Raw genomic sequence first — 26212 nt, 5'->3', positions numbered from 1 at the left:
TGAAATAGTCAAACTATTTCTATAATCGGAGAAAATAATATCGTAAAATGCTCAATATCACAGAAGTCTCAGATATTCAAAGGAACTACAATTTTTACGGAATTGAACCCTTCAGAATGTCTTCAAAACAGATATACTCATACTCGCACGCACGCATTGGAAACAACAACACGCACAAAATACTAATTCATCGCAAAATGAAATTCGACAAATGAGATGGCATGACACACTTTCCCGTACAGATTGAAATAGATCATTTGTGCATCGAGAAAAATAGATTTAAAATGATACCAGACGTACGAGTGCTACGCAGTGTCGATATCGCCTCAAATCACATCCTCTTAGTAGCTGAATTAAAGACAGTAGAGGGGTAATGCCGATTCCAGCTCAGTAATTTGATACCTTTTTACCTCCTGTCTGTGTGTGTGTGTGTGTGAGAGAGAGAGAGAGTGTGTGTGTGTGTGAGAGAGAGAGAAGGAGAGAGAGAGAGAGTGTGTGTGTGTGTGTGTGTGTGAGAGAGAGAGAGTATTTGGAGAGCGAGGGTTAAATTTAACTGCACAGTGGGTCAAAACAACAAAAAATTACAAGAAATATGATAGGCTAAGCCACCTATATGAACGGATGAGGGGGAGAGAGCTCGAGAATTTGAGAGAGACCCACATTTTTTCGATAATATAATCAAGAATACATACATACATATGTAAGCGTTTAAATATAAGCGAGGCAAAATATGAAACAATGTTGCAAATTTTACCTCCTGTATGTGTGAAGCAAAATATGAAACAAAGTTGCAAATTTTACCTCCTGTATGTGTGAAGCAAAATATGAAACAAAGTTGCAAATTTTACCTCCTGTATGTGTGAAGCAAAATATGAAACAAAGTTGCAAATTTTACCTCCTGTATGTGTGAAGCAAAATATGAAACAATGTTGCATATTTTACCTCTTGTATGTGTGAAGCAAAATATGAAACAATGTTGCATATTTTACCTCCTGTTTGTGTGAAGCAAAATATGAAACAATGTTGCATATTTTACCTCTTGTATGTGTGAAGCAAAATATGAAACAATGTTGCATATTTTACCTCCTGTATGTGTGAAGCAAAATATGAAACAATGTTGCATATTTTACCTCCTGTGTGTGTGCTACAGAGAGCGAGACCGAGATTTGAGGAGAGAACCACATTTACCCTGTATATGTGTGGGAGGGAGTCAGACCGAGAAGTTGAGAGAGAACCACATTTGATCGCTAATGTAAACAAAATACATTTCAATATATGTCTGTCCGTAAGCATGCCGAAACATGATCGTAATCAAAGTGGATTTTTCCGTCCGTCCGCCAGTCTCTCTGTGAGCATGTTCATTCATGTTCATAACTTAACATATGTATACCCAATTAATTTCACAATATTGTGAAATTCATGTTTTAGCATACTACAGTTTTCGTATAAAAAGCAAATAATCTTAAATAAGATTCAATGTATACCCAATTAATTTCACAAGTTTGTGAAATTATTGATGATGGTCAGGTTCGTTCGTCTTTTGAATTTCATAATGCTATGAGTTGAGATGAATGTCAGAGTTTCTCATATTGCAACAAAAACCCAAGAGTAAACATTAAGTGGCCATGAAATGATTCGTACAAATTCTTTCCATTGTTTTACTCCATGTTAGCGTACTGGTGATCGATACATTGACCAAAAATTTGATTTTTGTCAACGAGCATTAGGTCATTTGTTTACATTTAACAAATGTAAACAAATCTGCAGTATTCTATGCTACAAGAATATTTCTTTGTTCGTAGGAATTCTTGCCCTTTGTGGGTATTACACAGTTTGAGTCTGCAATGCATGTGTTTATGTTGACCATCATGTGGAGGGGGATAGGGGGTCAAGTGTGATGTGGGGATTAGGTTGAAGGCGGATTTTGATTCTGGAATACAATCAATACTTTGATTCATTCAAATAATTATATATTGATGGGAATTGTTGAGAACATCATCAGTACTTAACAAGTCACGGATTATTCAACATCGCATTCCAAAATTCTAATTGCTTTTAAAAATGGCTAAATATACTTGCATTTATTGTGCTACTACTTTCAATGTTAAACGCGAGTTTTTAAAACACGTAAAAATGCATTGTAAAAATTGTGGTCAACTGTTTAGTAATTGTTATCAACTAAAATTTCACCAACTGACAAAACATGCCCAATCAAGTGAAACAAATATACAATTCATTAATCAACATCAAGTTTTAAGTGTTACCCAACAACAACAACCAACTGAATCATTTATTCAAAGCTCAGAACTTCAACAACATCAACAAGTTTATACTGGTATCCAACAACAACCAACTATTGCATCTAATCAAATCTCACAAATTCAACAACAACAAGCTTTAACTCTTTCTCAACAACAACCAACTGTAACATCTAATCAGAAACCAAAACAACAAGAACAGCCAACTGTATCGCAGATGAATGCACCTAAAATAGACAAAATTAATCGGGCCGATAAGCTATGTGAAGAGTGCAACGTTACAGTGAAGAATATGATATCTCATATTCGAAGTGAGAATCATCGCGGTGTTGTTAGAAAAAATTTGGAAAAAAATATAAAAATTATAAAAAGTGCGTTTAATCAAAACATCACATGTTATGAAGTGGAAAATACTAAAGACATAATATTACCCCGTGATTTTCTAAGAGACTCTAAAGACTCAATAATAAAATGTTTAAAATTTGAGTTGATTGAAAAAAATTGTATCAAAGTCAATATGGAGCTGCAGGGACAATATGTGAAGCCCACCGCTGTAAAAGAGAATCAGTCAAAATCTACAGAGTCGATAGAAACAGAACAAGTGTTTAATCACATATCAAAGACTGTAATCCTTTCCCTAGGTGATGATCTAGATGAAATCTTTACCAACCAAGAGAATGAACTTGTCGACAAATCAGACGAGTTTCAAGAAAGAGGTTCTGGATGGGCCTTGGAAAAACTTATAAAAATTGACATCAATATTAACAAAGTCAATTTAACTCGTGGGTCACAATACATCCAAACGCCAGCATCATTGAGAACAAAAGGCGCATGCATAAACATAAAAAACAATGATGAATACTGCTTTAAGCTGTGTATGGTAGCGGCACTAAGTTTCCCGAGAACAATGAATGTCGATAGACCATCTACATATAAAGTCGATGTCAAGCAGGATGTCATCCGTCTCGATTCAGGAATAACATTAAACTTTATGGGTTTAAGTTTTCCATTGGCTCTAAAGGATGTAAAACAATTTGAAAAAGCCAACCCCGAAATCAGTGTAAATGTTTACGGATATGAGCGATATTCCATTGAAGGGCCATACTACCTTACAAAAGAGGAAAAGAGACATCATGTTAACCTGATTTTACTCAACGATGGGGAAAAATTCCATTACATATGGATTAAGAACATGTCACGGTAATATATCAACATTTAATAATGCTCAAATCATTAACTTATTAATTGTATATTTCCGTTAATTTCAGACTTCTATCAGCTCAAATATCAAAACATGGACACGCGGTATATATCTGTAACGGATGCGTTCAACATTTTCATAAGGAGAAGGACCTCGATGTTCACAAAAAGCAATGTGGAGGTGTAGTTTGCAGCATGCCCAAGACAAAGAAGGACGCGATACTCAAATTTGGAAACTACAAAAAGATGCTGAGGGTGGGTATTAGTATATATGCTGATGCTGAGAGCGTATTGAAACATAAGGAGCAGGAACCCAATAACAGCGGAAAAACAGAGCAAGTAAAAGAGCACGTACCATGTGCTTTTAGTTATAATATAAAATGTAGTTTTGACTCTAGTTTAGATAAGTTCTTTACTTATACTGGTCCTGACGCGCCTAAAGTTTTCTTAGAAAATTTAATTAATGATTGCAAGTTCTTTTATAATAACTATTTGTCAAAAGTTAAACCAATGATTACATTAACACCCGAAGAAGAATTACACTTTAAAACAAGTGTCAGATGCCACATATGCGATGAACCGTTAGGTGGTGATAGAGTTCGTGATCATTGCCACCTAACTGGTAAATATCGCGGGCCTGCACATAATCGTTGTAATCTGCAGTATCAAATACCTAATTTCATCCCAATTTTTTTCCATAACTTCTCATCTTATGACTGTCACCTTTTTATTAAAGAATTATCTAATTTTGGTGGAGATATAAAAGTAATTCCTCAAAATAAGGAACTTTATATATCCATGTCTTATTTCATTAATATGAAAGATGATGAGTCGAATAACACTACTAGCTCCAATAGTAGTGTTGTTGTAGGAGAAGAGGATGAAGAAGAATGGAGTGATGAGGGAGAGGATTCAGAGGAAGAAGATGTAGGGGAGGAAAGACAATGTGAAAAAGACAAGAAGAAAAAGAAGAGACAAAACAGACTTGAACTACGTTTCCTGGACAGTTTTAGATTCATGCCTACAAGTTTAGACAAATTGGCAAAGAATCTGCCTAAAGACGATTTTCATGCGGTGAAATCATATTTCCCTAAGGAGAAAGATTTTACGCTCTTGACAAGGAAAGGTGTTTTTCCTTATGATTATCTTTCATCATTTGAAAAACTAAAAGATACCCAACTACCACCCATAGAAGAATTTTACAATAAAATGACAGATTCTGAATGTTCAGTAGAGGACTACAACCATGCAAAACAAGTTTGGTCACATTTTCGTTGTCAGACTTTGCAAGATTATATGGAGTTGTACCTGAAAACAGATGTCCTCTTACTAACAGACGTCTTTGAAAATTTTCGAGATGTCTGTATGAATATTCACAAATTAGACCCCTGTCAATACTTTACGGCCCCATCTCTATCTTGGGATGCAATGCTACTATGCACAAAGGTTGAACTTGAGCTTTTTACAGATATAAATATGTACAATTTCTGTAAAAATGCTATTAGAGGTGGACTAACCCAGTGCTCAAATAGACATGCTGTAGCCAATAATGAAGATGTCCCCAATTATGACAAAAGCAAGCCAGAAGTAAACATATATTATTTGGACGTTAATAATTTATATGGAACAGCAATGACAAAACCTCTCCCAGAAAAAAATTTCAAGTGGGAAGAGGACTTGGAAATATTTAATGATCCTAATGTGATACAATTAATTCCAGATGATAATATAACTGGCTACATATTAGAGGTTGATCTCGATTACCCTCAGCATCTTCATGACAAACATAATGACTTACCCTTTTGTCCAGAAAACAAATGTGTTGGGGGGTCTAAAACTAAAAAGTTAATTGCGGACTTGACGGACAAAAAATCGTACACAATTCATTATTCTGCTTTAAAACAATGTTTGCAACATGGACTGATTCTTAAGAAAGTACATAGAGTTTTGTCATTTACACAACGTGCCTGGTTAGCTCCCTATATATTAAAGAATAATATGCATCGAGAAAATGCTAAAAATGCATTTGAAAAAGATTTTTTCAAATTGCTGAATAACTCGGTATACGGTAAGACTATGGAAAATATAGACAAGAGGAAAACTGTTAAAATTGTAACAGAGTGGGAGGACAAGAATAACAAGAAGAAAAGAAATGTAGCTAGCAAGCTAATTGCTAAACCCAATTTCCATAGTCTTTCTATATTTTCTGAAAATATGGTAGCTATCCAGATGCAAAACGTAAAAGTAAAATATGATAAACCATTATATTTAGGCTTTTGCGTGCTAGAAATATCAAAGCTGTTAATGTATGCTTTCCTTTATGACTTTCTGAAAGCAAAATTTGGCGACGCCTTTATTTTAAATTATATGGACACGGACTCTTTCATCATAACATTTAAAGGACTTAATCTATATAGGGTATTGACTTTGAAAGAAATAGAGGAAAGGTTTGACACATCAGACTTCTCACCCAACAATAAGTATGGTATTCCTCTCATTAATAAAAAGAAATTGGGTATGATGAAGGATGAAAATAACGGAAAAACCATGATTGAGTTTGTAGGTCTTCGTCCTAAAGTCTATGCTATCAAAGTAGTTGATAGCGACGATGTGAAGAAATCTAAGGGTGTTAAAAAATCCGTAATAAAAAAGTATACAATAGATACATATAGAGAATGTTTATATGATAAAAAGGTTTTGTATGACACAATGTATACATTTAGGTCAAGACAGCATACTATAACCACAGACAAAATTACAAAAATATCTCTAAGCCATCAAGACGATAAAAGATTTATTCGAGAAGATGGTATAAGTACATATGCTTGGGGCCACTATAAACTAAACAATATAAATGAGGATTTAAACACGGATAATTTAGATTCACCTGTCCCAATGGACATTGATTAAAATGTAAATATATTAAATTAAGGAATAAAATAAATTAAGGAATAAAATCTAATGTATAAATATTGGTTATTAATTGCCTTACTGCTAGTATTTCAACATATTATCATTAAAATTTCAGCATTATTTTCATGTTACTTTTTAGAAATTACACATGGTATTTGTATTAATCTTTTTTAACAATGTTTTACTAATTAACAATATATTATTAATAATACTAACTTTACACATAAAAACCATTATTTTTACTAATTATCTATGTACTATTACAAACTACATACATTTATAACGTTTTTTGAAAAAATAAAACAATACTTTTTTATAATTGAAATTACAAAACAATGTGTTTTATTTCATTATTGAGTTTACATGATATAAAGGTAAGTATGCAAAGAACTTATACTATTTTTCGAACGATTCCAGTCAATGGAACATACTCCACCAGACGATCATGGATAATTAAGCAATATGCTGAGGTATTTTGAGGAATTGGTGTATTGGTTTCAAATTGAATTTTTAAATCGATGGGTCCATTCTTCACAGTTTCGTTTTGATTGCTGATGTCAATAACGGCAATGGGGTTGTCTTTAAAACTTGCATATGTGAGAAGTGGTTGTGGTTCCCTCATATAATACGATTGTTGAAACTTGGCATACATGTCATAGAGTACTGCATAACGATTTTCTCCAAACTTTAGATTCAAATCATCATATGGATAAGTTTCAGAGTTCAAGTGAACTTTAATGTTTTGAAGTTCACAGTGTTGTAGCTTGTTGTCTCTTTCAAATATCAAAGCAACGTATCGAGGTCTTTCATGATTGGCAGACAATTTAACACTCCAGCTGTGTTGTCTTCCACCAGCAAAAGTTGGATTAAAGTAGCAATCCCAGCTGCGGAAAGCTATCGGTAAAGTTTTTCCATCCTTGATTGTTTTCAAGAAACTGATTTTTCTATAGTCTGACAAATGAATGTGTTGTACTTTCCAAACAATGTTTGTAATGGTGAGTTGAATTTCTTCGTTTTCAGTAGTTGAATAACATACATTTTTATCGTTGGCGCTTCTCAAGAGAATCAGGTCATGTTTGCTGTTGCAAATTACTTTATTAAAGTCCTCTGCAAAGCCCAGTAGACGATTCAAGGGAACACAAAAATTGAATGAGCTTGTATTAACGTCACCATCTGGATTCCATCCTGCATTACTCATAACCTTGCTTTCGGATTCACTTAGAGAAATCCAATTTTTAACTTTTGTTGTGGTACCCAGATAACGAGTACGATCAATTTCAATTCCATTTAGTTCATAGCGAATTTCATCAAACATGTAACCCACACAGTTATTCCTTAGTTTAGCATTCTGCGAAACACCCCCCTTTGAGTTTTTCAAATTTCCTTCAATGTATAGATAGCTCTCCGATGGTAGTATGTAAAGATCTTGATTTTGTATACTTATACGAATTTCATCGTTATTTTTAAATGATTGAATATATGGAACATAGCTATGGTAGTCTCTCTTCACAATATTCTCGTCAGAGAGTGGGCGCTCATTAATATCGAGTATTTCAGACATTTGGTTTGACTTTTAATTTTATAAGCTTTAAAAATTCTTTATTTTCCTTGCTGAGAGGAGGTCTTGACGGTTTGGCACCTTGATGATGAATGTGTTTTGGTGTTTGTTTATGGTTGTATTTATTGTAAATAATCATGGTTGTCTTGGTCTAATATGAATTCGTAGAGTAATTTCTTCTCCTCTAAAGTTTATCAAGCGGCCTTCTTGGTCTAATATAAGTATCTCCAGATGACTTATTTCTTTGACGTTCACCGGCAAATAAATGAGATTCATCGGTCTCTCAGCCAATTTATAGCCTGGAGGGACGTCAAGAGCGAATTCGTGCAGAATATGAGCAGGCGACCCATTCATGAATGAGCCGGTAACAATATTGCAATGTATTTGTATGGCATTGACCTTTAAAATGTTAACTGGAAGGTTTGAAATGTGTTTTTTGCCGGGTTCCAAAACTTTTCCGGTGAAACCAAAGAGTTTTGCAATGGATTTTTCTTTATCAAAGTATATGGGATCATGAGAGGATAAGATCTCTATCTGTAGCGTATTATTGTTGGCTTTAATCTCAATAGATCTGTTAATGTGGATTGCTCTATACTGTGTCTCCAAGTAGTGAGCAATGTCTTGTAGTTCATATGATCCTATGGGTATCTTTATAATTTTGTCTCCGATATGGAAGAGATTGTTATCATTGTCCACATTTGGAATGGAATTGTAGGATTGAAAATCTATTAAACAACACTCATAACTACCCTCTCCCAATTCAATAGGAGGTGAATAGTTTGAGTGTAAAATTGATGATTTACCCGTCAAAGTAAACGTTGTTGACATTGTAAGATTCTTTCTAGTAATAAGTAAAACATCAAATATACATATGTTTATATAAGGGTTTTATTTATTTTATTAAAATTATTTAAATGTGTTAAGTTTACAATACATTTGTCTTATCTATCCAGGAATTATGCTTGTTTGAAAATCCCAGCCATTTAACAAAGACTTTATCACCCTTTGTTTTTAATATTTTTTCTACTAAGTATGTGTTGGGATATTTTGTGGGTAAAAGTTCTTCTTTATAGAAACATCCATGTATGGGATTTCCTTCGTAGTCTTCTAGTAAATAAGTAGCAGGGTTGGTTAATCGTATTCCTCTTATTTTGAATATTTCTGTAGTCCAATTTGGTGTATACCCCTTTTCAAATTGATGTTTATATTTGCTGATCCGTACATGATCACCAGCACGAAGATTTTGCCTCTTAAAGATTTTTATGTGGTTATATACAGTTTTTAACAACATCTGCTCATTCGATGAGTTTACTTGAATAGGTGCCATTTTTATTGTTCGATGACGAGTTTTGTTGTATTGATCAACCAGGCCTCTATAAATATCAATCCATTGATAATTTCCATTGTAGCTAAACTCCTTCCACATCATACCTTTTAGAGTTCTATTGAAGCGTTCAACAATTGAGGCTTTCAAGACACTGTATGTAGAGTAGTGGTTTATTGAATGTTTCTGCATTAATTTTTTAAATTCCTTGTTGAAAAATTCTTTTCCATCATCGGTTTGCAAATTCTTTGGAATTCTTCCATCTTTCAAAATTTTTTCAAATGCTCTATATACTTCTGTTGCTGTTTTTGTTTTAAGTGCTTCGCACCAGGCAAATTTCGAAAAGGTGTCGATAACAGTAAGCATAAATCTGTATCCCCTGTTTGTTTTGGAATAGTTGCCCATTTCAACTAAATCAGCTTGCCAAAGGTCATCGATCCCCTTTGTAATAACCCTACGTCTTTTAAAATTTCTTCGTGCTTGAGAGTGGAGTTCGTTTACCAATCCTCGCTTTTCCATTATTCAAGTTTTGGGGGATATATTAGAGCAATTGAGTTGAATGGAGGTTGAGATAAGACTTTAAAAATTTCCTTATGTGATTGTTTGAGATGGGATATTTCTTCTCTTAGTTGAGTACACTCCTGAATGATATTTTGGTTTAATACTTCTTGTATGTGCTTGATTTGTGAATGTATGTATGCTTGGTTGACCGCATCCGTTCCTTCTGTTGGGGGTGCAACGTTCCTAATTTTTTTATTTTGCACGTCAAGGTTGTTATCTTCGTCAATATTAATTCCCAGTATTCTCGAAACATTTTCTCTTACTTCTATTGAGTGGGTTTTTGGATTATAATGATGACCAAACTTGTCAACAGTCATAGGTTGTTTGTTTCCTTTAAAGTTTACTTAATAGATTATGTTGCCTTCTCGCAGTTCTTCGATAATCGAAACAATCTCATTAGTATGATTATTGTTTCCGGCTTGTTGTGATGCCATCAACAGCTTTAATCGTTCTACCAACTCGTTGGGATCGTCCCAGTATATATAGTTGGGTTTACTTGGATTTAGTGTCATTAAGCCTTTGCCACTGTGAGTATCCCCCATTAACTTTTTAATTATCCGCTTATATTTTTGTCCTTTGTTCCCCTTGATTCTACCATTAGGGTCATAGTTTATTTTAAATGCATTTGAGTTCAACAAGATTGTTTTATATATGTCGAGTTCTGTAGGATCATATTTTTTGGGGTTTTGATAAAATAAGAGTTCAAACAGTCCTGGTGTAAATGCCCAATTTTTATTTCCAATTGTAATCTTTTCGTCGCTGATTTTCAGTGGTTTATCTCCAAACATCCATTCTCCATTTTCATCTTTATGCGGTCCATATACTGTATCTAGTTTTTTATTTTTCTTCAAGAGTGTTAGACTAATTGGATCGTATACATCATCCTCATTTTCTGAATAAAATGTGTCATCTTTTGAGGTATTGTAAGTATCATCATTTTGTGAATAATCTCCATTATCCTCTTTCCCCTCCAATATACTTGGCTCAAGCTTAATCTCCGGTTTATATTTTTTAAAGGGTGTACTCGCAACAAAAGATTCTCTAAATGAATCCATATTCTCCTTCTTGGGTGCAATCATTTTGCTTGCATTCTCAGTTGAAAGCTTTAGTAGTTTGTTTATGGGTTCTGTTAATGGTTTAAAAGTATTTGTCAATTCAGTAGTTTTAGCATCTTCGCCCATTTTAATGCTTTGAAATTTTCTTTTCAAAACATTTTTGGACTTTACAAGTCGTTTCAACATTGCTTCCTCCATGGTTGCAGGTGTACTAATGTAAATATACTATATAACATCTTTTAAATAATATTATGGTTGAATAAATGTATGAAAGCCTTTTCGATATCTCCCAGAGTGAATTTCATCATCTTTAGAAATCGTTAGAAATCCATATTTTTCTTTCCAGCATTCATGACACATGTCTTTGAAGATATCAAAACTCATGTCACATCCAACATGATCGTTGTATATGTGTTTTAAATTCAGATCGTCTTGTTTAAACATGATTATCATATTGGCATTATCACGCAACAAATGCTTTGGGATACGGGTGTATGTTTGACATAAGTAAAATGAGTCAACATTCTTATGTCGACCCATACTAAAGTAGTTTTTAATATTGTTCTGTTTATCACACGCTACATCGTCAAAAATCATGATTGAGTTTGGTTTTATTTCATCTGGTTGTATAACATCATCATTATTGGTGAATGTAAACAACCCCATCCCTTTTACAGAGGAAATCAGTTTCTTTAGGTACTCATATGACGGTTGATATAGCGATTTTGAATAAATGTAAACATTTTCAAATTTTAATCCATTTGGGCTTTCAATCAAACTAAGCATAACATTCGTCTTTCCACAGTTTGATGGACCCACTATTAATGCTCGTATAGTATTGGGTAACAAAGTACTATGTCGAGGGGTTTTCTTTTGTATAAAGTCCCCATTTCGTACTGTAATTTTAGCTTGTTGCTCAACTAATCTCATGTTTACAACTAATGACTAGTATAAGAACACATGACTATTTATAATATATATAATCGATTTACATATATATTTTGTTTAGCACATGTGAAAAAGTATAAAATGATTGTTTACAACGCAAATCGATTTATTAGAAAGAAAGCCGTTAAAGGAGGAGGACTTGTAAATAAGTTGATCAACTCTCTTCCAGTCGAACTTCATCTACCAGGTTACCAATTTTGTGGACCAGGTACAAAGCTAAGAAAACGCATACAAAGAGGAGATCAAGGCGTTAATCCACTGGATGCTGCTTGTAGAAAACACGATATTGCTTATTCACAGAACAAAGATATAGAACAACGACATATTGCTGATCGTGAACTAACTGAACGAGCTTGGGAACGAGTAAAATCAAAGGATAGTAGCATTGGAGAAAAAATAAACGCATATCTTGTAACTAATATAATGAAGGCAAAGACAAAGCTTGGAATGGGGGTGGGTAATAAGAAACCCAAACAAATACTTGGTCAACAAATATTTAAAAATGCTATAAAGAATGCAACAGATTCCCTTAAAAGCGTTAAACCAACTGATATTAATGCTGCCATCAAAATAGCAAGGAAAGAAATACAAAAGACATTCCGAGGAAAAAAGTCAAAGGTGGTTATACCAAGAGTAATAAGGGTACCCAAAAGGGGAGGATTTCTTCCTCTCATACCTATTCTAACTGGGTTGGGAGCGTTGGGTGCATTAGCTTCGGGCAGTTCAGCGATAACCAATGCAGTTTTGAATGCTAAAAAAGCCAAAGAAGAGTTGCAAGAGCAGACCAGACACAACAAAACCATAGAAGCTATAGCTATGGGTAAAGGTCTCTATCTCAAACCATACAAAAAAGGCTATGGAATTTATGTTGATGAAAATGAAACGCCAAAAAACTAATAAAACAGCTGCCCAAAGGTCCACTTACCGATACACATATAAATACCTTTGGAAAAAAATACATCCCTTACTTTAGAGGTGTTTATATGCGAGATAAACTACCTAAAAAGCCTTATCGAATCGAATGTGGTGTCGTAAATTTGGATATTGACAGTGGGCCTGGCACACATTGGGTGGCATATTATAAGAATAATAATATCATCGACTATTACGATAGTTTTGGCAATCTTCAACCTCCAGCTGAAATTTTACGTTACTTGGGATCAGCTACAACATATAATTATAAACGAGACCAACGTTTCAATACATACAACTGTGGTCATCTTTGCTTAAAATTTTTGTTGCAAATGAGCAAGATTTTATAAATAAAATACACCAACAACAAAATTACTCACTACAGTCTAATACAACTTATCCAAGATGTCGTACCTAATCCAAAGATCGGATGTCGCATTTGCCGACTTTCAATATTGTCATGGAAATGATAAAACCATTTTCATGAAGGAGCTATCATTTATGTGTGGAACTTCTGTTATTCCGAATCATTTTTTGTTTCGACCACCTTATAGTGCAAAGGAGCTTGATGGAGAAGCACTCAGAACAATCAACTACACCAAAGCACATGTGAATGGATTAGACTGGACCGACGGAGAAATCTGCTACAATGATATCGAGGATGTTCTCTCACCATTAAACAACTATCAATACGTTTTTGTAAATGGGAAAGAAAAGAAATGCTTTTTGGAAAACTATCTTCAAACTAATATTGTTAATTTAGAAAGTAATATGAATCTTAGAACTCGTCAAGATTATTTCACCAACTGTCCAATACATATAGATTCTAAGTATAAATGTGCTGTTAATAATGTATTTAAGATATTTGTTTTCATTGAACAGAAATGGTATTATATTCGTGATATAATACAAGATGGATTGTAAAAACCAAAACATAAAATAAAGATTATAAATAAAACAACAAAGATTTGAGTGTTTTAATTTTTCTCAAATTTTATTCATAGAAGTGCAAGCAATGAATGTGAACAATAATACTAATATTGTTTAAAACTCTCTGGTGCCGCAAACATCATGACCAATTTCAGGGAGGATATCATCTAAAATATCTTGATTGATGGGAATATTGTTTGTATAAAGTCTTCTCATTAGCGGGCAGCTGTATGACATTCGTAAATGCTCTGCAACAGGACAGTCAGCTTCTTCCCATTGATGAATAACTAATTCACAAAAATAACATCTGGTCAAATCTCCTATACCAATATAATAAAATCCAACTGCAGCCATCGTCTTTGTATCTGGATACGGTAATGGCCAACCATTGAAGGTTTTTAAACGCTCGTCTTCCCTATTAAGCGCAGACATCTTTCTAACTAAAGTACTATTTTCATACTGAAACCTCTATCCCCCCAAATTTAAATAAGAAGCCACAGAAACTTTAAATTTTATAAAAATTCTTTATTTTTGTTTAATACGGTGGATAATAAAATGTTGGAATTTCCAATTGTTTTAACTCTAATTTATATACATCTGCTCCGATGGAATCTTTCAGGGTAGATTTTGTGATAGCATATCCTCCACCAGCTAATTGTTTCACATGTTCGTCTCCTAGTGAAAGAAATCTTGTTGGCAAGTAAAGAATAGAGTCATTTATCCTCAATACAATTCTCTCCCCATATTTTGTTTTGCTCTTGAATGCTCCGGTGATGATGTAATCCTTGTTGTCCTCCATATCCTTCAAAGGAATTATTGATTTGATGTTGAAGGAATTGAAGAAAGTAATTAAATCTCCGCTCGCCATGTCTTCACTTGTACTTTAACTTTTATACTGTGAATCTTATTTAAGATTATTTGCTTTTTATACGAAAACTGTAGTATGCTAAAACATGAATTTCACAATATTGTGAAATTAATTGGGTATACATATGTTAAGTTATGAACATGAATGAACATGCTCACAGAGAGACTGGCGGACGGACGGAAAAATCCACTTTGATTACGATCATGTTTCGGCATGCTTACGGACAGACATATATTGAAATGTATTTTGTTTACATTAGCGATCAAATGTGGTTCTCTCTCAACTTCTCGGTCTGGCTCCCTCCCACACATATACAGGTTAAATGTGGTTCTCTCCTCAAATCTCGGTCTCGCTCTCTGTAGCACATATACAGGAGGTAAAATATGCAACATTGTTTCATATTTTGCTTCACACATACAAGAGGTAAAATTTGCAACTTTGTTTCATATTTTGCTTCACACAAACAGGAGGTAAAATATGCAACATTGTTTCATATTTTGCTTCACACATACAAGAGGTAAAATATGCAACATTGTTTCATATTTTGCTTCACACATACAGGAGGTAAAATTTGCAACTTTGTTTCATATTTTGCTTCACACATACAGGAGGTAAAATTTGCAACTTTGTTTCATATTTTGCTTCACACATACAGGAGGTAAAATTTGCAACTTTGTTTCATATTTTGCTTCACACATACAGGAGGTAAAATTTGCAACATTGTTTCATATTTTGCCTCGCTTATATTTAAACGCTTACATATGTATGTATGTATTCTTGATTATATTATCGAAAAAATGTGGGTCTCTCTCAAATTCTCGAGCTCTCTCCCCCTCATCCGTTCATATAGGTGGCTTAGCCTATCATATTTCTTGTAATTTTTTGTTGTTTTGACCCACTGTGCAGTTAAATTTAACCCTCGCTCTCCAAATACTCTCTCTCTCTCACACACACACACACACACACACTCTCTCTCTCTCTCCTTCTCTCTCTCTCACACACACACACACTCTCTCTCTCTCTCACACACACACACACACAGACAGGAGGTAAAAAGGTATCAAATTACTGAGCTGGAATCGGCATTACCCCTCTACTAAAGACAAAAATGACAATCGAAGACATTGAAACTGAAACGCCGCGCATACAAACTGAAGAGATCAAACAAAATTGTCTAACCATTTCTTTTAGAAATACTCACAGATTCCTCTAAAAATATCTCGAACTTCAACATAGACGCAGAATGGACGAGAATAAAACAAGTTAAAAAGTATCAGTCGCTTTGCCGACAAATATGTACCTTCAGCCTGTATGTATATAGACTTTCTTCTATGGACAGTAGCCAACAGTAACACAACCAAAATCCTTCTCCCCGAAGATTATGTTTTCCGAATTATGTGGAATTTTTTGGACGTATGGACATGTCGACAAAAATATAGACGCTTATCTTAACGATTGTGGACTTTCCGAATAAATGCGGACATTTTGTTTAGGATTAAAGCCAGTTTGGAAGTGGATCTTATTTTCGGAGTTTATTATTTCGGAAGAAATCGGCGTTTTTAGAGCCCTAGGAAACATGGACTTGCCCGAGACAAAAATTATGTCGTCGTAATTTGAATCACATGGACTATCTTCAATGAAAATATATCTTCGAACTAATTTTAAGTTTGCAAGAATTATTAGGATTGTATTATTATATTATTGTGCCCAAAAACCATTTTTGTTGGTCAAGGTAGGATTTTTTAAAGTATTTAGACCTCAATATCAAGAAGCATGGACTTTACCCCAGAACATATTATATCACTGTAAATAGGATCACAGGAAGTACTTTTGATAAACATTTAAAAACTATCCATGAACGGCCTTAAAACTGCATCTTAAGCGAACATTTTGAACTTTTGTGCGGGAGGTACCAGAAGGTGATGTCCGATACACACATACGTACATTCTTAGAACTTGATATAAACACAAATCGGATAATTAATTCGTATGAAATCGTGTTCATCATTTGTTGTTGTTGTAGCAACGCATGTTCGTTCGCGTATTATTTCAGTTATCAGGCTCTGGTTCCTCAGTCCAGACTCAAGAATTCTGGACTGGTTGCGTCCATAAAGAATCAGAAGACCGGTGGGTGGGTTACCTGGGCAGCTAAACAAATGCAGTGTGTCGTGTGGTCCCAATCCACATGCCGGGCTTGTGTTGGGTATTGTGGCATCAATTCGGGCCCAATATGAATTGAGGCGGCTGCATCGTCCGGATCTTAACTGGGCTAAAACCATTGGTGTTTGCCTTGGCAGCTGGCATTCTCTGCTGTGATGGATGAAGTGTGGTCTCCAAGTACCGCATTCACACTGTATCTCTGTACTGCCCGCGCAACCATGTCTGTGTGAATACTATCCAAGCCTGCCTGATTACATTTTATACCTTTGGAACTCTCTCTCTAGATCATGAAGATCTCTCCTACGTGCCTGGGTGTCCTGTCCATTAAATCGTTACAGGGATGCTCACTGCGATAAAACCCAAGGATGTACTGTATCGACAAAATCTTGTGGTGCTGACGCACGGATAAAACTTTCGCTTCCTCATGAAGATGGTCCACTGGTGTCATGAGGAGGCACCCTGTTGCAGTCCTCAGCATGGGCGTAGCCAGAAATAGCTAGGGAGGGGCTGCTGCCCCCCCCCTGGATCCTATAAAACAGTTCATTTGTATGTAAAAAATTATAAATATTACGAAAAAAAAACAACGACCATCCTCAGGGTGGCAATCTGGCAGGTTTGAATATTCGTCCACTGCGTAGCGCTAACATTTGCATAACACCTTGGCGCCGTATAGCTTACCACAGACCGGCCTATTTCGTTGTAAGAGGCCCAAACACTTTCTTTGTTAGCATCCCAAGTGCTGTCGACCAGCGACTTGAGGACCTTGTTATTACTTCTAATCTTATCGCAAATGGCTGTGGCTTGCGCAGACGACTTACACATGCTAACGAACTTTACAACCAATATTTTGGGGTAGTTAGTGATCGGAATCAGTACATCGTGGACCAATATGCTCAGTGGGAGCCTCATTTTTGCCGTTAAAGTGGTGAACAGTGTGGCAGTAATTTTAGCGGCGGATATTTTCATATTCCTCAAATGAAAGAACTGCACCAGGTCAGCTACGTAGACATTTAACCAAGATCGTACAATCATCCGCATACATTAAAATCTCTATGCAGTCTGGAGGGTGTGGAATTTAAGAGAGGTAGAGGTAGTTCCGGAGATATCACCCCTCCTTGGGAACTCCCTGTTTCATCTTACGGCGTTTGCATAGTTGACAGTATCGAAGATTTTCGATAGGTCAAAAGTCACCATAACTGTTCGGTCGCACGGCCTGTTCTGGTTCAGTCCTCTACTGATATGTGTGGATATGGCGTCTAATGCTGTTGTAGTTCTAGTTCTGTAGCGTGATTTCCTAAAAAATAGAAAAATGGGATGTATTAACGACTATTGCGATATCTCCGTTATTTGGTCACCTACGCCAACCTAGTTTGCATCATTGTAAAGATGGCATCTTCTACTTTCATAGTCAGGCTTTGCCTTTGGAAAGTCCCCAACCAAATTTGTGATATTCGTCATTATAAGTAAAATCGCAAAAATGAAAATTTGGGTTTTATTTGCAACTATTGTGATATCTTCGTTGTTTGATCACCTACGAGAACTTACTTTACATCATTAGAAAGACGATATTTTCTACTTTCATTGTCAGGTTTTGCTTTTGGTATACACCATATAGAAGCAGAGATATTTGCTTTGAAAAAAAATTGTTTTTTTATATACATAAGTTATTTGCCCATTCCGACACCTAAATATTATCCGACCATCATCAAAATCAATAGGCTTCTTCCCCTCCGGGACCCCCATCAACAAATTTCGTGACGATCCGATCAAAATTGCGACCTGAAGCGTGATTACAAGGTTTAGATGGACAGACGGACGGACACACATTGCCAGATCGACTCAGCTCGTCGAGACATTCATTTTGGTATATATTGGTATGGGTCTACGACCATTATTTCGATGTGTTACAAACTTTTTGGCCAAAACCAACTTATAATACCCTCCCCACATAGTGGTGTAGGGTATAATTACTTGAGTTTTTCTTGAGAGGACCTTCTATGAGAAACCCTGTTATTTAATACGACTGCACTCAAATGTCTAAGAATTTTTTATTATACCCTCAGCCTTTAGGCTAGAAGGGTATATGATATATGTAGTGTACCACGAAATATGGCCATAGTTGAATCAAACGAAGTGTTTTTAACCAAAGCTGAAAAATGTGGCTAAAAAAGTTAATTTGCGCGGAAGCTATGACCGCGTAAATGAATAAAAATAGGTAAAAACGCGTTGAAGCAAACGAGTTCTTTTACATTGTTATTCAATTGGCGGTTAAACCGTTTAAATTACGGATATCTGTCCAATGTAAAAGTAGAAGAATACAAAATGAACATAACACTTCTAATGTATCACATATCAAAATCTCCACTACATCCACCTTTTATGGATGCTGACATTTTGAAGCCAGATTTTAGGTGTTTTTTTGTATTTTTGATCTAACTGCGACCGATTATTTCAGAAAACATATAATAGTATCAAAGTACTCGCGATTATGCATAATTTGATTTGAATCTTGACTATGTAGCCCATACAGCATCACAGTAATCCACTGCCAAAGGCCAAAATTTAGTGCGATATTTTTTCGAAAAACCCTATGTTTTGGGTACAGTATTTACAATAGCCTTTTGATTGTGCTGGGACCCCAAGATATTTTAGTTTTTTGACGGTCCGGATCATATAAATCATAGATCGTGAAAATCCATCCACTAGAACGGCGAAAACAGCAACTGCAAAAACCCAAAAATGTGCGTAAAATTTTTTTGAAAAAATCGCGGATTAAATCGCGTATTTTGTGGATCGTTTCATTTTCAATGAAGAAACAAACACATAACTCGCGTTATTGCGGAAACAGTGGTTTAAAAAAATTAGTGGCATGGGAGCATTATCCGATTTATCCCAAAAATAGTGTGTGATGCTACATCCACGGTTCTTGATGGATTTTAACGAAATAGGTTTAGATCGACGTATTTTTTCATAGATGATAGTGAAATCGGATGCGCATAAAAAGTGTATGCAGTTTGTGCAAACTATAAGCGTTAAACAGCTTTTTGCACACTAATCTGCATACGATGCTACATCTTAGCGGCCAAAGTAAATCGTGGCAAATGTGTACAAATTAAAAGAGAAGAATTCGCTGTGTTGGTAAACTGCATGCGCATCAAGAGATTTTGAGGATTTCGCGATTTACACGCATTTCAAAATGAACATTACCCGATACATTTTTATTTCAAGAGTATACCCCATTTAAAGGAACCCAACATTTATTTGAACGATACCCATACCTTCCGCTAGATGTTAGTGTGTATTCGAGAAGCGATTAGAATAAAATATATGATTTTCGCGTGAAATTTAACTAAAATAGAAGAATAACTCCGACCTATTTTTCCTACATTTTTTCAACTAACTCACAAAATAAATTTTAATAAATATTTTCTCTTACAAAAATTTTATAAAATTCCTCAACATATTTTTTTTGTTTTTGCTATAATATGCAAACCTCTAAACGGATTTGTATTGTTTTGGTTTCATTTGAATCTTCGCGATGTTTATTTCGCGATATTATTTATATATTTTGTATATATTTTTCAGATGCATAAACAGGTTGATTTTTATTAAAACAAGTTGCAAACTACCAATTTTTTTGAATTATTTCCTAATTTTCGCGAAAATGTACAACCTTTCTACTTAAGTTATGGGACCTCAGTAATCATATAGTACGTAGGAAGCCCTTAATTAACAATGTTTCGCAATATAATGAGTAGCGTTGTTTTAAGATTTATTGCTTATTATCAGAGTTAAAACCGCCATAACTTTTGCGCGCAACAACCAAAATTAGTATCTCGAACAGATTTGAGAATCGGAATTTTTCCCAATCTATGTACCAAAAATCTTTCATGTAGCTTAAACATTTTTTTTTAATTTTTTTGTTTTATGGAAAACTAAAACGTTGATACGAAAAATGTCTGTCTGTCTGGATTGTGCGCACGATAAATCTCCAACAGTTCAACCGATCCGAACCAAATTTTGGGTATCGTAATATTTTGTCCAAGCTTAGTTTAAGTTCGAAGATGGGCCATATCGGTCCACTCCTTCTGGTACCTCCACCACAAAAGTTCAAAATTTTTCTGTAAGATGGTCTGAACGATAACACTCGAAGGGAGCAATCGATTTGTTCAAAACTTTGCACATCGTATTTTTTCTTCCAGATATAGATCTGTTTCGAATATGAACTATATCTGTCCACTCCTTCGGGTACCTCCCACACAAATTTCGGATAAAGTGAAGTTTAAGGGCTCCTCTCGGATGGTGTTGCATTTTTTTCAGTAAGTTTTCCTTGCGGCACCCTTTATGACGGTACAAATTTAAATTTGTCTCAGTAAATTTATTTTTGTGGCTCGCTTTACGACGGAAAAATTTTTTGCTGGAGTAAGTCAAAATTTCCTGAGATATTGGCCTAAAAGCTCCAAGAAACCCTGACGGCAGCAACTAAAATGGCAAATCCGCAAGATAATCCTCGCAGGGAGTTTTTGATTGATGCAGGCATTGCACATCGTATTATTTCATCCAGTCCAGTATGGGATTGAAATATAGACTATATCGGTCCACTCCTCCCGGTACCTCCCATCTCGCGTCGTTTTGACTCTTTTTCAGTAGATTGTTGGAGCGTCCTCATGTACAATGGTACATTTTGTTCCAGAGTAAGTCAATACTTCCTAATATAATGGCCCAAAAGCTTCAAAACCCTTTCGGATAACTCTAAAAGTTTTTCAAAAATTTCTTTCAAACTTATTTTAACATAATTTAATATTTTGAGTCCTTTATGAGGAAGTTTGGTTGCCAAAAATGTTTGGTATATATCAATGATTGGGTATAAGCCCACGTTACGGTACCTAGAGATTTTAAAGCAAACTCGTGATATAAAATCAATATATTTTTTATACGGCATAATTATTGTGTTTGGTTTTTTTGTTTTTTTTTTTCTTGGTCAGTGGCTGAGGGTATATAGCACAGCTGACTGATACGTCCTTACTTGTTTAAACTTAAATCAATTTCGAAAATTGACTATATCGATCCACTATTTTTTATATACCGACTAAAATCGGCTTTAAAACATGGTCTTGGATTGAAGACATGCAGACCTGATCCCGTTTACACTCATATAGGTTTTGTTATTCGAAAAGTGCACTAACCAGAAAATTATATGGTGTTTGATTTGCCTATTGATCCATAGGTAAGTATTTTACATCTTATTAAACGAATGTTTCGTCTAATGAGGAAACCCCGTCCTGGGTCGGGGTCTCATCAGAGGATACCATTATGTGGAAATATACAAAAAGAAAGCAAACAAGAACTTGATAGAAATATACCATTAAGAGAAAATTTTTAACTAAATTGGGGCATGTACCCGACAGCCAACCAGACGGACAGACTTGATCTAATCGATGAAGAATAAAAGAATTATTTCGCTAAGGTACATTTTTGATATCATCGATGTGTGTGCACCCACCTTAGTCAAAAGGCTGAGGATATTAAAAAAGAAAGATTATACTTGAAAAGCTCAAGCATTATATGCTTTAAAGCAGAATACATGGATCTACCAATGAAACATCCGCAAACGTAGAATGTCACAGGCGATAATGACGTTCCCTCTTTTATCAAACTCGAGAAGACCACGTGGTACCTGTCCATGAGATATTTAGGTCCACTATCTTGGTAATTATTTTGTTTTTATTTTCATATCAAGCAAAGTACGTTTGCCTCATTAGTAATAATGCTGATTGCAAAATGGTCCTTTCTAATAAAATAATTAAAGAAGCTCATTACATCTTCACTATAATGTACCTTTTGTAGGGTATCAACCATTGCAAAACAGTACGCATTTCACATTTGAATTGTGTTTTACCTTAGCATTCCCGACCAACCAACTAAATAAACAAATAGACAGTTTGGCCAACCAGTCATAAGTACGCACCCAACTTCTAATGCGGTGGTGGTCCAATGCCAGGATGTGCGTATGGTAACATATTGAGCAAGTGCACTCTTGTGCAATTCAATCCTTTACCACTGACGAACAGATGACAAAGTCTAATTCAGTGTACATCTTTTTTTTTAATTTTACTATCTCTTTAACAGATTAACAAGCATCCTGCTGCTACTTACCTTTATGTGTCTCGCTGTGTGTGTGCCTGCTTCAGCTGTAGTGGTGGTACTTCTGTTGTTGTTTTGCGTGCGTGTGTGCTTTTGCATCCTTAGAAAGTTTTGTGTCATTCGTTGCTTGTACGCACCCCAGTCAGCAAGGACGATTGCCACGCGCATAAACAACGTCGTTGTTGTCCCCGTCATCGTCATCGCATCGTTGTTGTCGTTGTCATCGTTCTTCGTTGTCAATTTGCAGGATACTAAATTAGCATCCATTCGCCACAACAGAGAGCAACTTACGGCACAGTGCGTGAGAGTGTGTCGGTGTTTTTACCGTTCGTATATGTGTTCGTTGGTCGAGTCGTGTTGTTGCTGCTATCTTTGCTTCTTGATTTGCTGGTTAAACCAAAGGATTTGCATACGATTTTCTAACGTTTTCTGTTTAGAATGTTTTAATCTATCTTCGGGCGAGGATGTTTGTAACGGAAATTCGAAATAAAACGGCAATTTAACTGATAAAAGAGAGAGTGAAGGAGATAAATCAAATAAAATAGTTGTAATAAATATATCAAAATAAAAATAATGATTGTAAATTTGAAAAATAAATAAAAAAATATAATGTCGCGAATCCGGAAATATAAAATCAAATAAATGTTATATCCATTATTATGAAATAAATGTGATGTGATGAAATTGAAATATGAAGTAATAATTTGTAAAATAAAACATAAAAGTAAAAAGAGTGTAAATTACAGTGGTGGTCATGATGCACTGGCATTGAAATCAAAGAAATAGGTTGACATCGCATATGGATAAAATAATTGAAATTCCACGATCTGGAATTCCTTTGTTCTTATAGGGATAGACCAAAAAGAGTTAATTATATTTAATAGGTTATAAATACATTTAAATGGATAATATGTCCTCTGAAAGAGTCTGAGGACTAAATTTTTGATTTCATAAATACATACATATATAGATTTATTTAGAATATTTATAAACACTTTATCTTAATTGTAAATTGTTAAAAAAACATTATTTTATACATTTCAATCTTTTGATTATGAAAATACCGGTTCAAAAGCAATGTGTTTCATGGAATATAATTCCAGAAATAACTAAATATTAAAATATATTTAGTGTCTGAAACAAAAAAAAAATAACTTAATGAATATTAATATATTATTCATTTAGTTATTTTTAGAGCGTTAGAAGTGGGTTAAAAATATCGAAGAGTTAAGTGAGGAAAATAATACTTAATGTATGTATGTATCCTAATCCAAATTAGTTGAGAATCTCTTTAAACTTACATACACATTGTTCAGTTAGTTGGATTTTTTAATAATAAAATCTTTGTAATAGCAAGCTTTTATATTAATTTATATAGTTAATTTGACTTTCTCTAACAATAAACTGGCCAAAAGGTCAGGCCAATTCCAAATCATATTGTAACTGTACTTAGAACAGAAATTTAAAGGTTTCAGGTTTCTAATATATTTCGAAACACTACTTTTACGGATAAAATTCTAAAATAAGTATTTTGAAATCAAGGAAAACCCATCATAATACTTTTTTAATAACCATCGCTCAGCTTCTGCCGTTGCATAAAAATAAGAAACTGAAAGTAAAAAAATTGGTTCAAAATATGTAGTTGTTATTTGATCATTCTGTGCAATGGTATGCACACCCACCTTGCACGCAGAAGGTCGTGGGTTCAATTCCCCGGCCAGGCAACTTAAACAAATTTCAACGCCAGTAATGCTGGCGGCATTTCCTGAGTATTTCAGCTGCAAAACCTTCCCTATAAGTGGTGTCTTAGGATACGCCGTTCGGACTCGGCGATAAACTGTAGGTCCCATATCTTTGAGCTAATATGAATCGGGGTACACTCATCGATATGAGAGTGTCTCCCTTGTCCCATATGGGATGTTTATGGAACAATTATTATTATATTGGATCATTCTAAAGCTTAGCAACATTAAGAAGATTTTCAAACGAGATATCTTGATTATTTGCATTTTATAAAATGCTACCTAAAAATTTAAAACATTAAGGGCCTGTCGAACTAAAATGATTGCGAACGACAAACACCTAAACTTTGGTCTTCATGGTAATATTGACTTTGTGTTTGCTTTAAAACAACTACAAAATTTAAAAATGATAGACGAGTTAAACATACAGATTACATTGATAACAGCAAGACAACAATATTATATTATTTGTTGTAGTGATGAACAAAGTTATACTATGTTTACATTTACGAAATCCACTCGATTTCAACTGTCAATTCCATTGCTCAAACGTCAAATGAAATCGAATCGATTTCAGTTGAGTTTTCATTTGACGTATACGCAAAGGAATTGACAGTTGAAATCGAGTGGATTTCGTAAATGTAAACATAGTTTTAATCTAACGGTATGACAATCTATAAACACACCATTTCTTTTTAAAGTAAGCCAAGCAAGGGTTTAATGTTTTTCACAGTAATTCGATAATTTTAACTATTTTCTGTGTATGGGAATACGAGAAACATAATTAAATTGCAAAAATCGAATTGATATTGATGGTGTTGGATTTATCCAACAAAGGACTTTGATCAAACGAAAATTGGAAATAATATTTGGTTTCTTGGAATATATCAAACATAATAGGTAAGCATCCTAATCCATATAGCAGTGTTAAACGTGAAGCATTGTACACCAAAACGTTACACATTTTCATCTCGATCGAACGATTCTATTCTAAGTAAAAATCAAAAGATCGAGTTTTAAGTTCTAAATAAAAACCAAGAGATCGAAAGATCGATTTTTAAGGTTTAACCAAAAATCAAAAGATCGAAAAGTCGACTTTTTGCTTGGTATCCCTAGAACCAATATGGTCCGTTTTCGAACTTAAACTAAGTTTGGAGAAAATATAAAAGTTGGTTCGAATCGGTTCATCCGTTCGAGAGTTATAGTGCGCACCAGCCAGCCAGCCAGACTGCCGGACGAACATGGACAAATCGACTCCAAATTGTCTGAAACAAATTTCGTCCAAACATACTTGGGGTCTAAAACCATTATTTAGATGAGGTACATTTTTGGTCATATCATAGTGTATATACTTTCTCTTCCTAAAGGATGAGGGTATATAAAACGATGTTATGCTTATACCCTCCGCCACAATTATACTGAAGTAAAACGGAATAGTTTCCTTTCGTTTATGAAATGACTTAGCTCCCCGCCTGCTCATAAAAGGAGCAGAATATTTTAACTGGTATTAATTCAAATAAAATGTTTCATTAAGATCAAAAAGGTGGTTTAAAGAATTGTGGTATGAATTTGAATACAGTTAATTCTATTATTAAATAAAAAAAGAAAAACACAATTGATAATAAACTCTATAATGTAT

The sequence above is a fragment of the Musca autumnalis genome, unplaced genomic scaffold (assembly GCF_047663935.1).
Source record: "Musca autumnalis isolate F117 unplaced genomic scaffold, ASM4766393v1 scaffold_2, whole genome shotgun sequence".
NCBI classification, from domain to species: Eukaryota; Metazoa; Arthropoda; class Insecta; order Diptera; family Muscidae; genus Musca; species Musca autumnalis.
The sequence above is the reverse complement of the archived record's forward strand: the minus strand, read 5'-3'. Positions refer to the sequence as shown.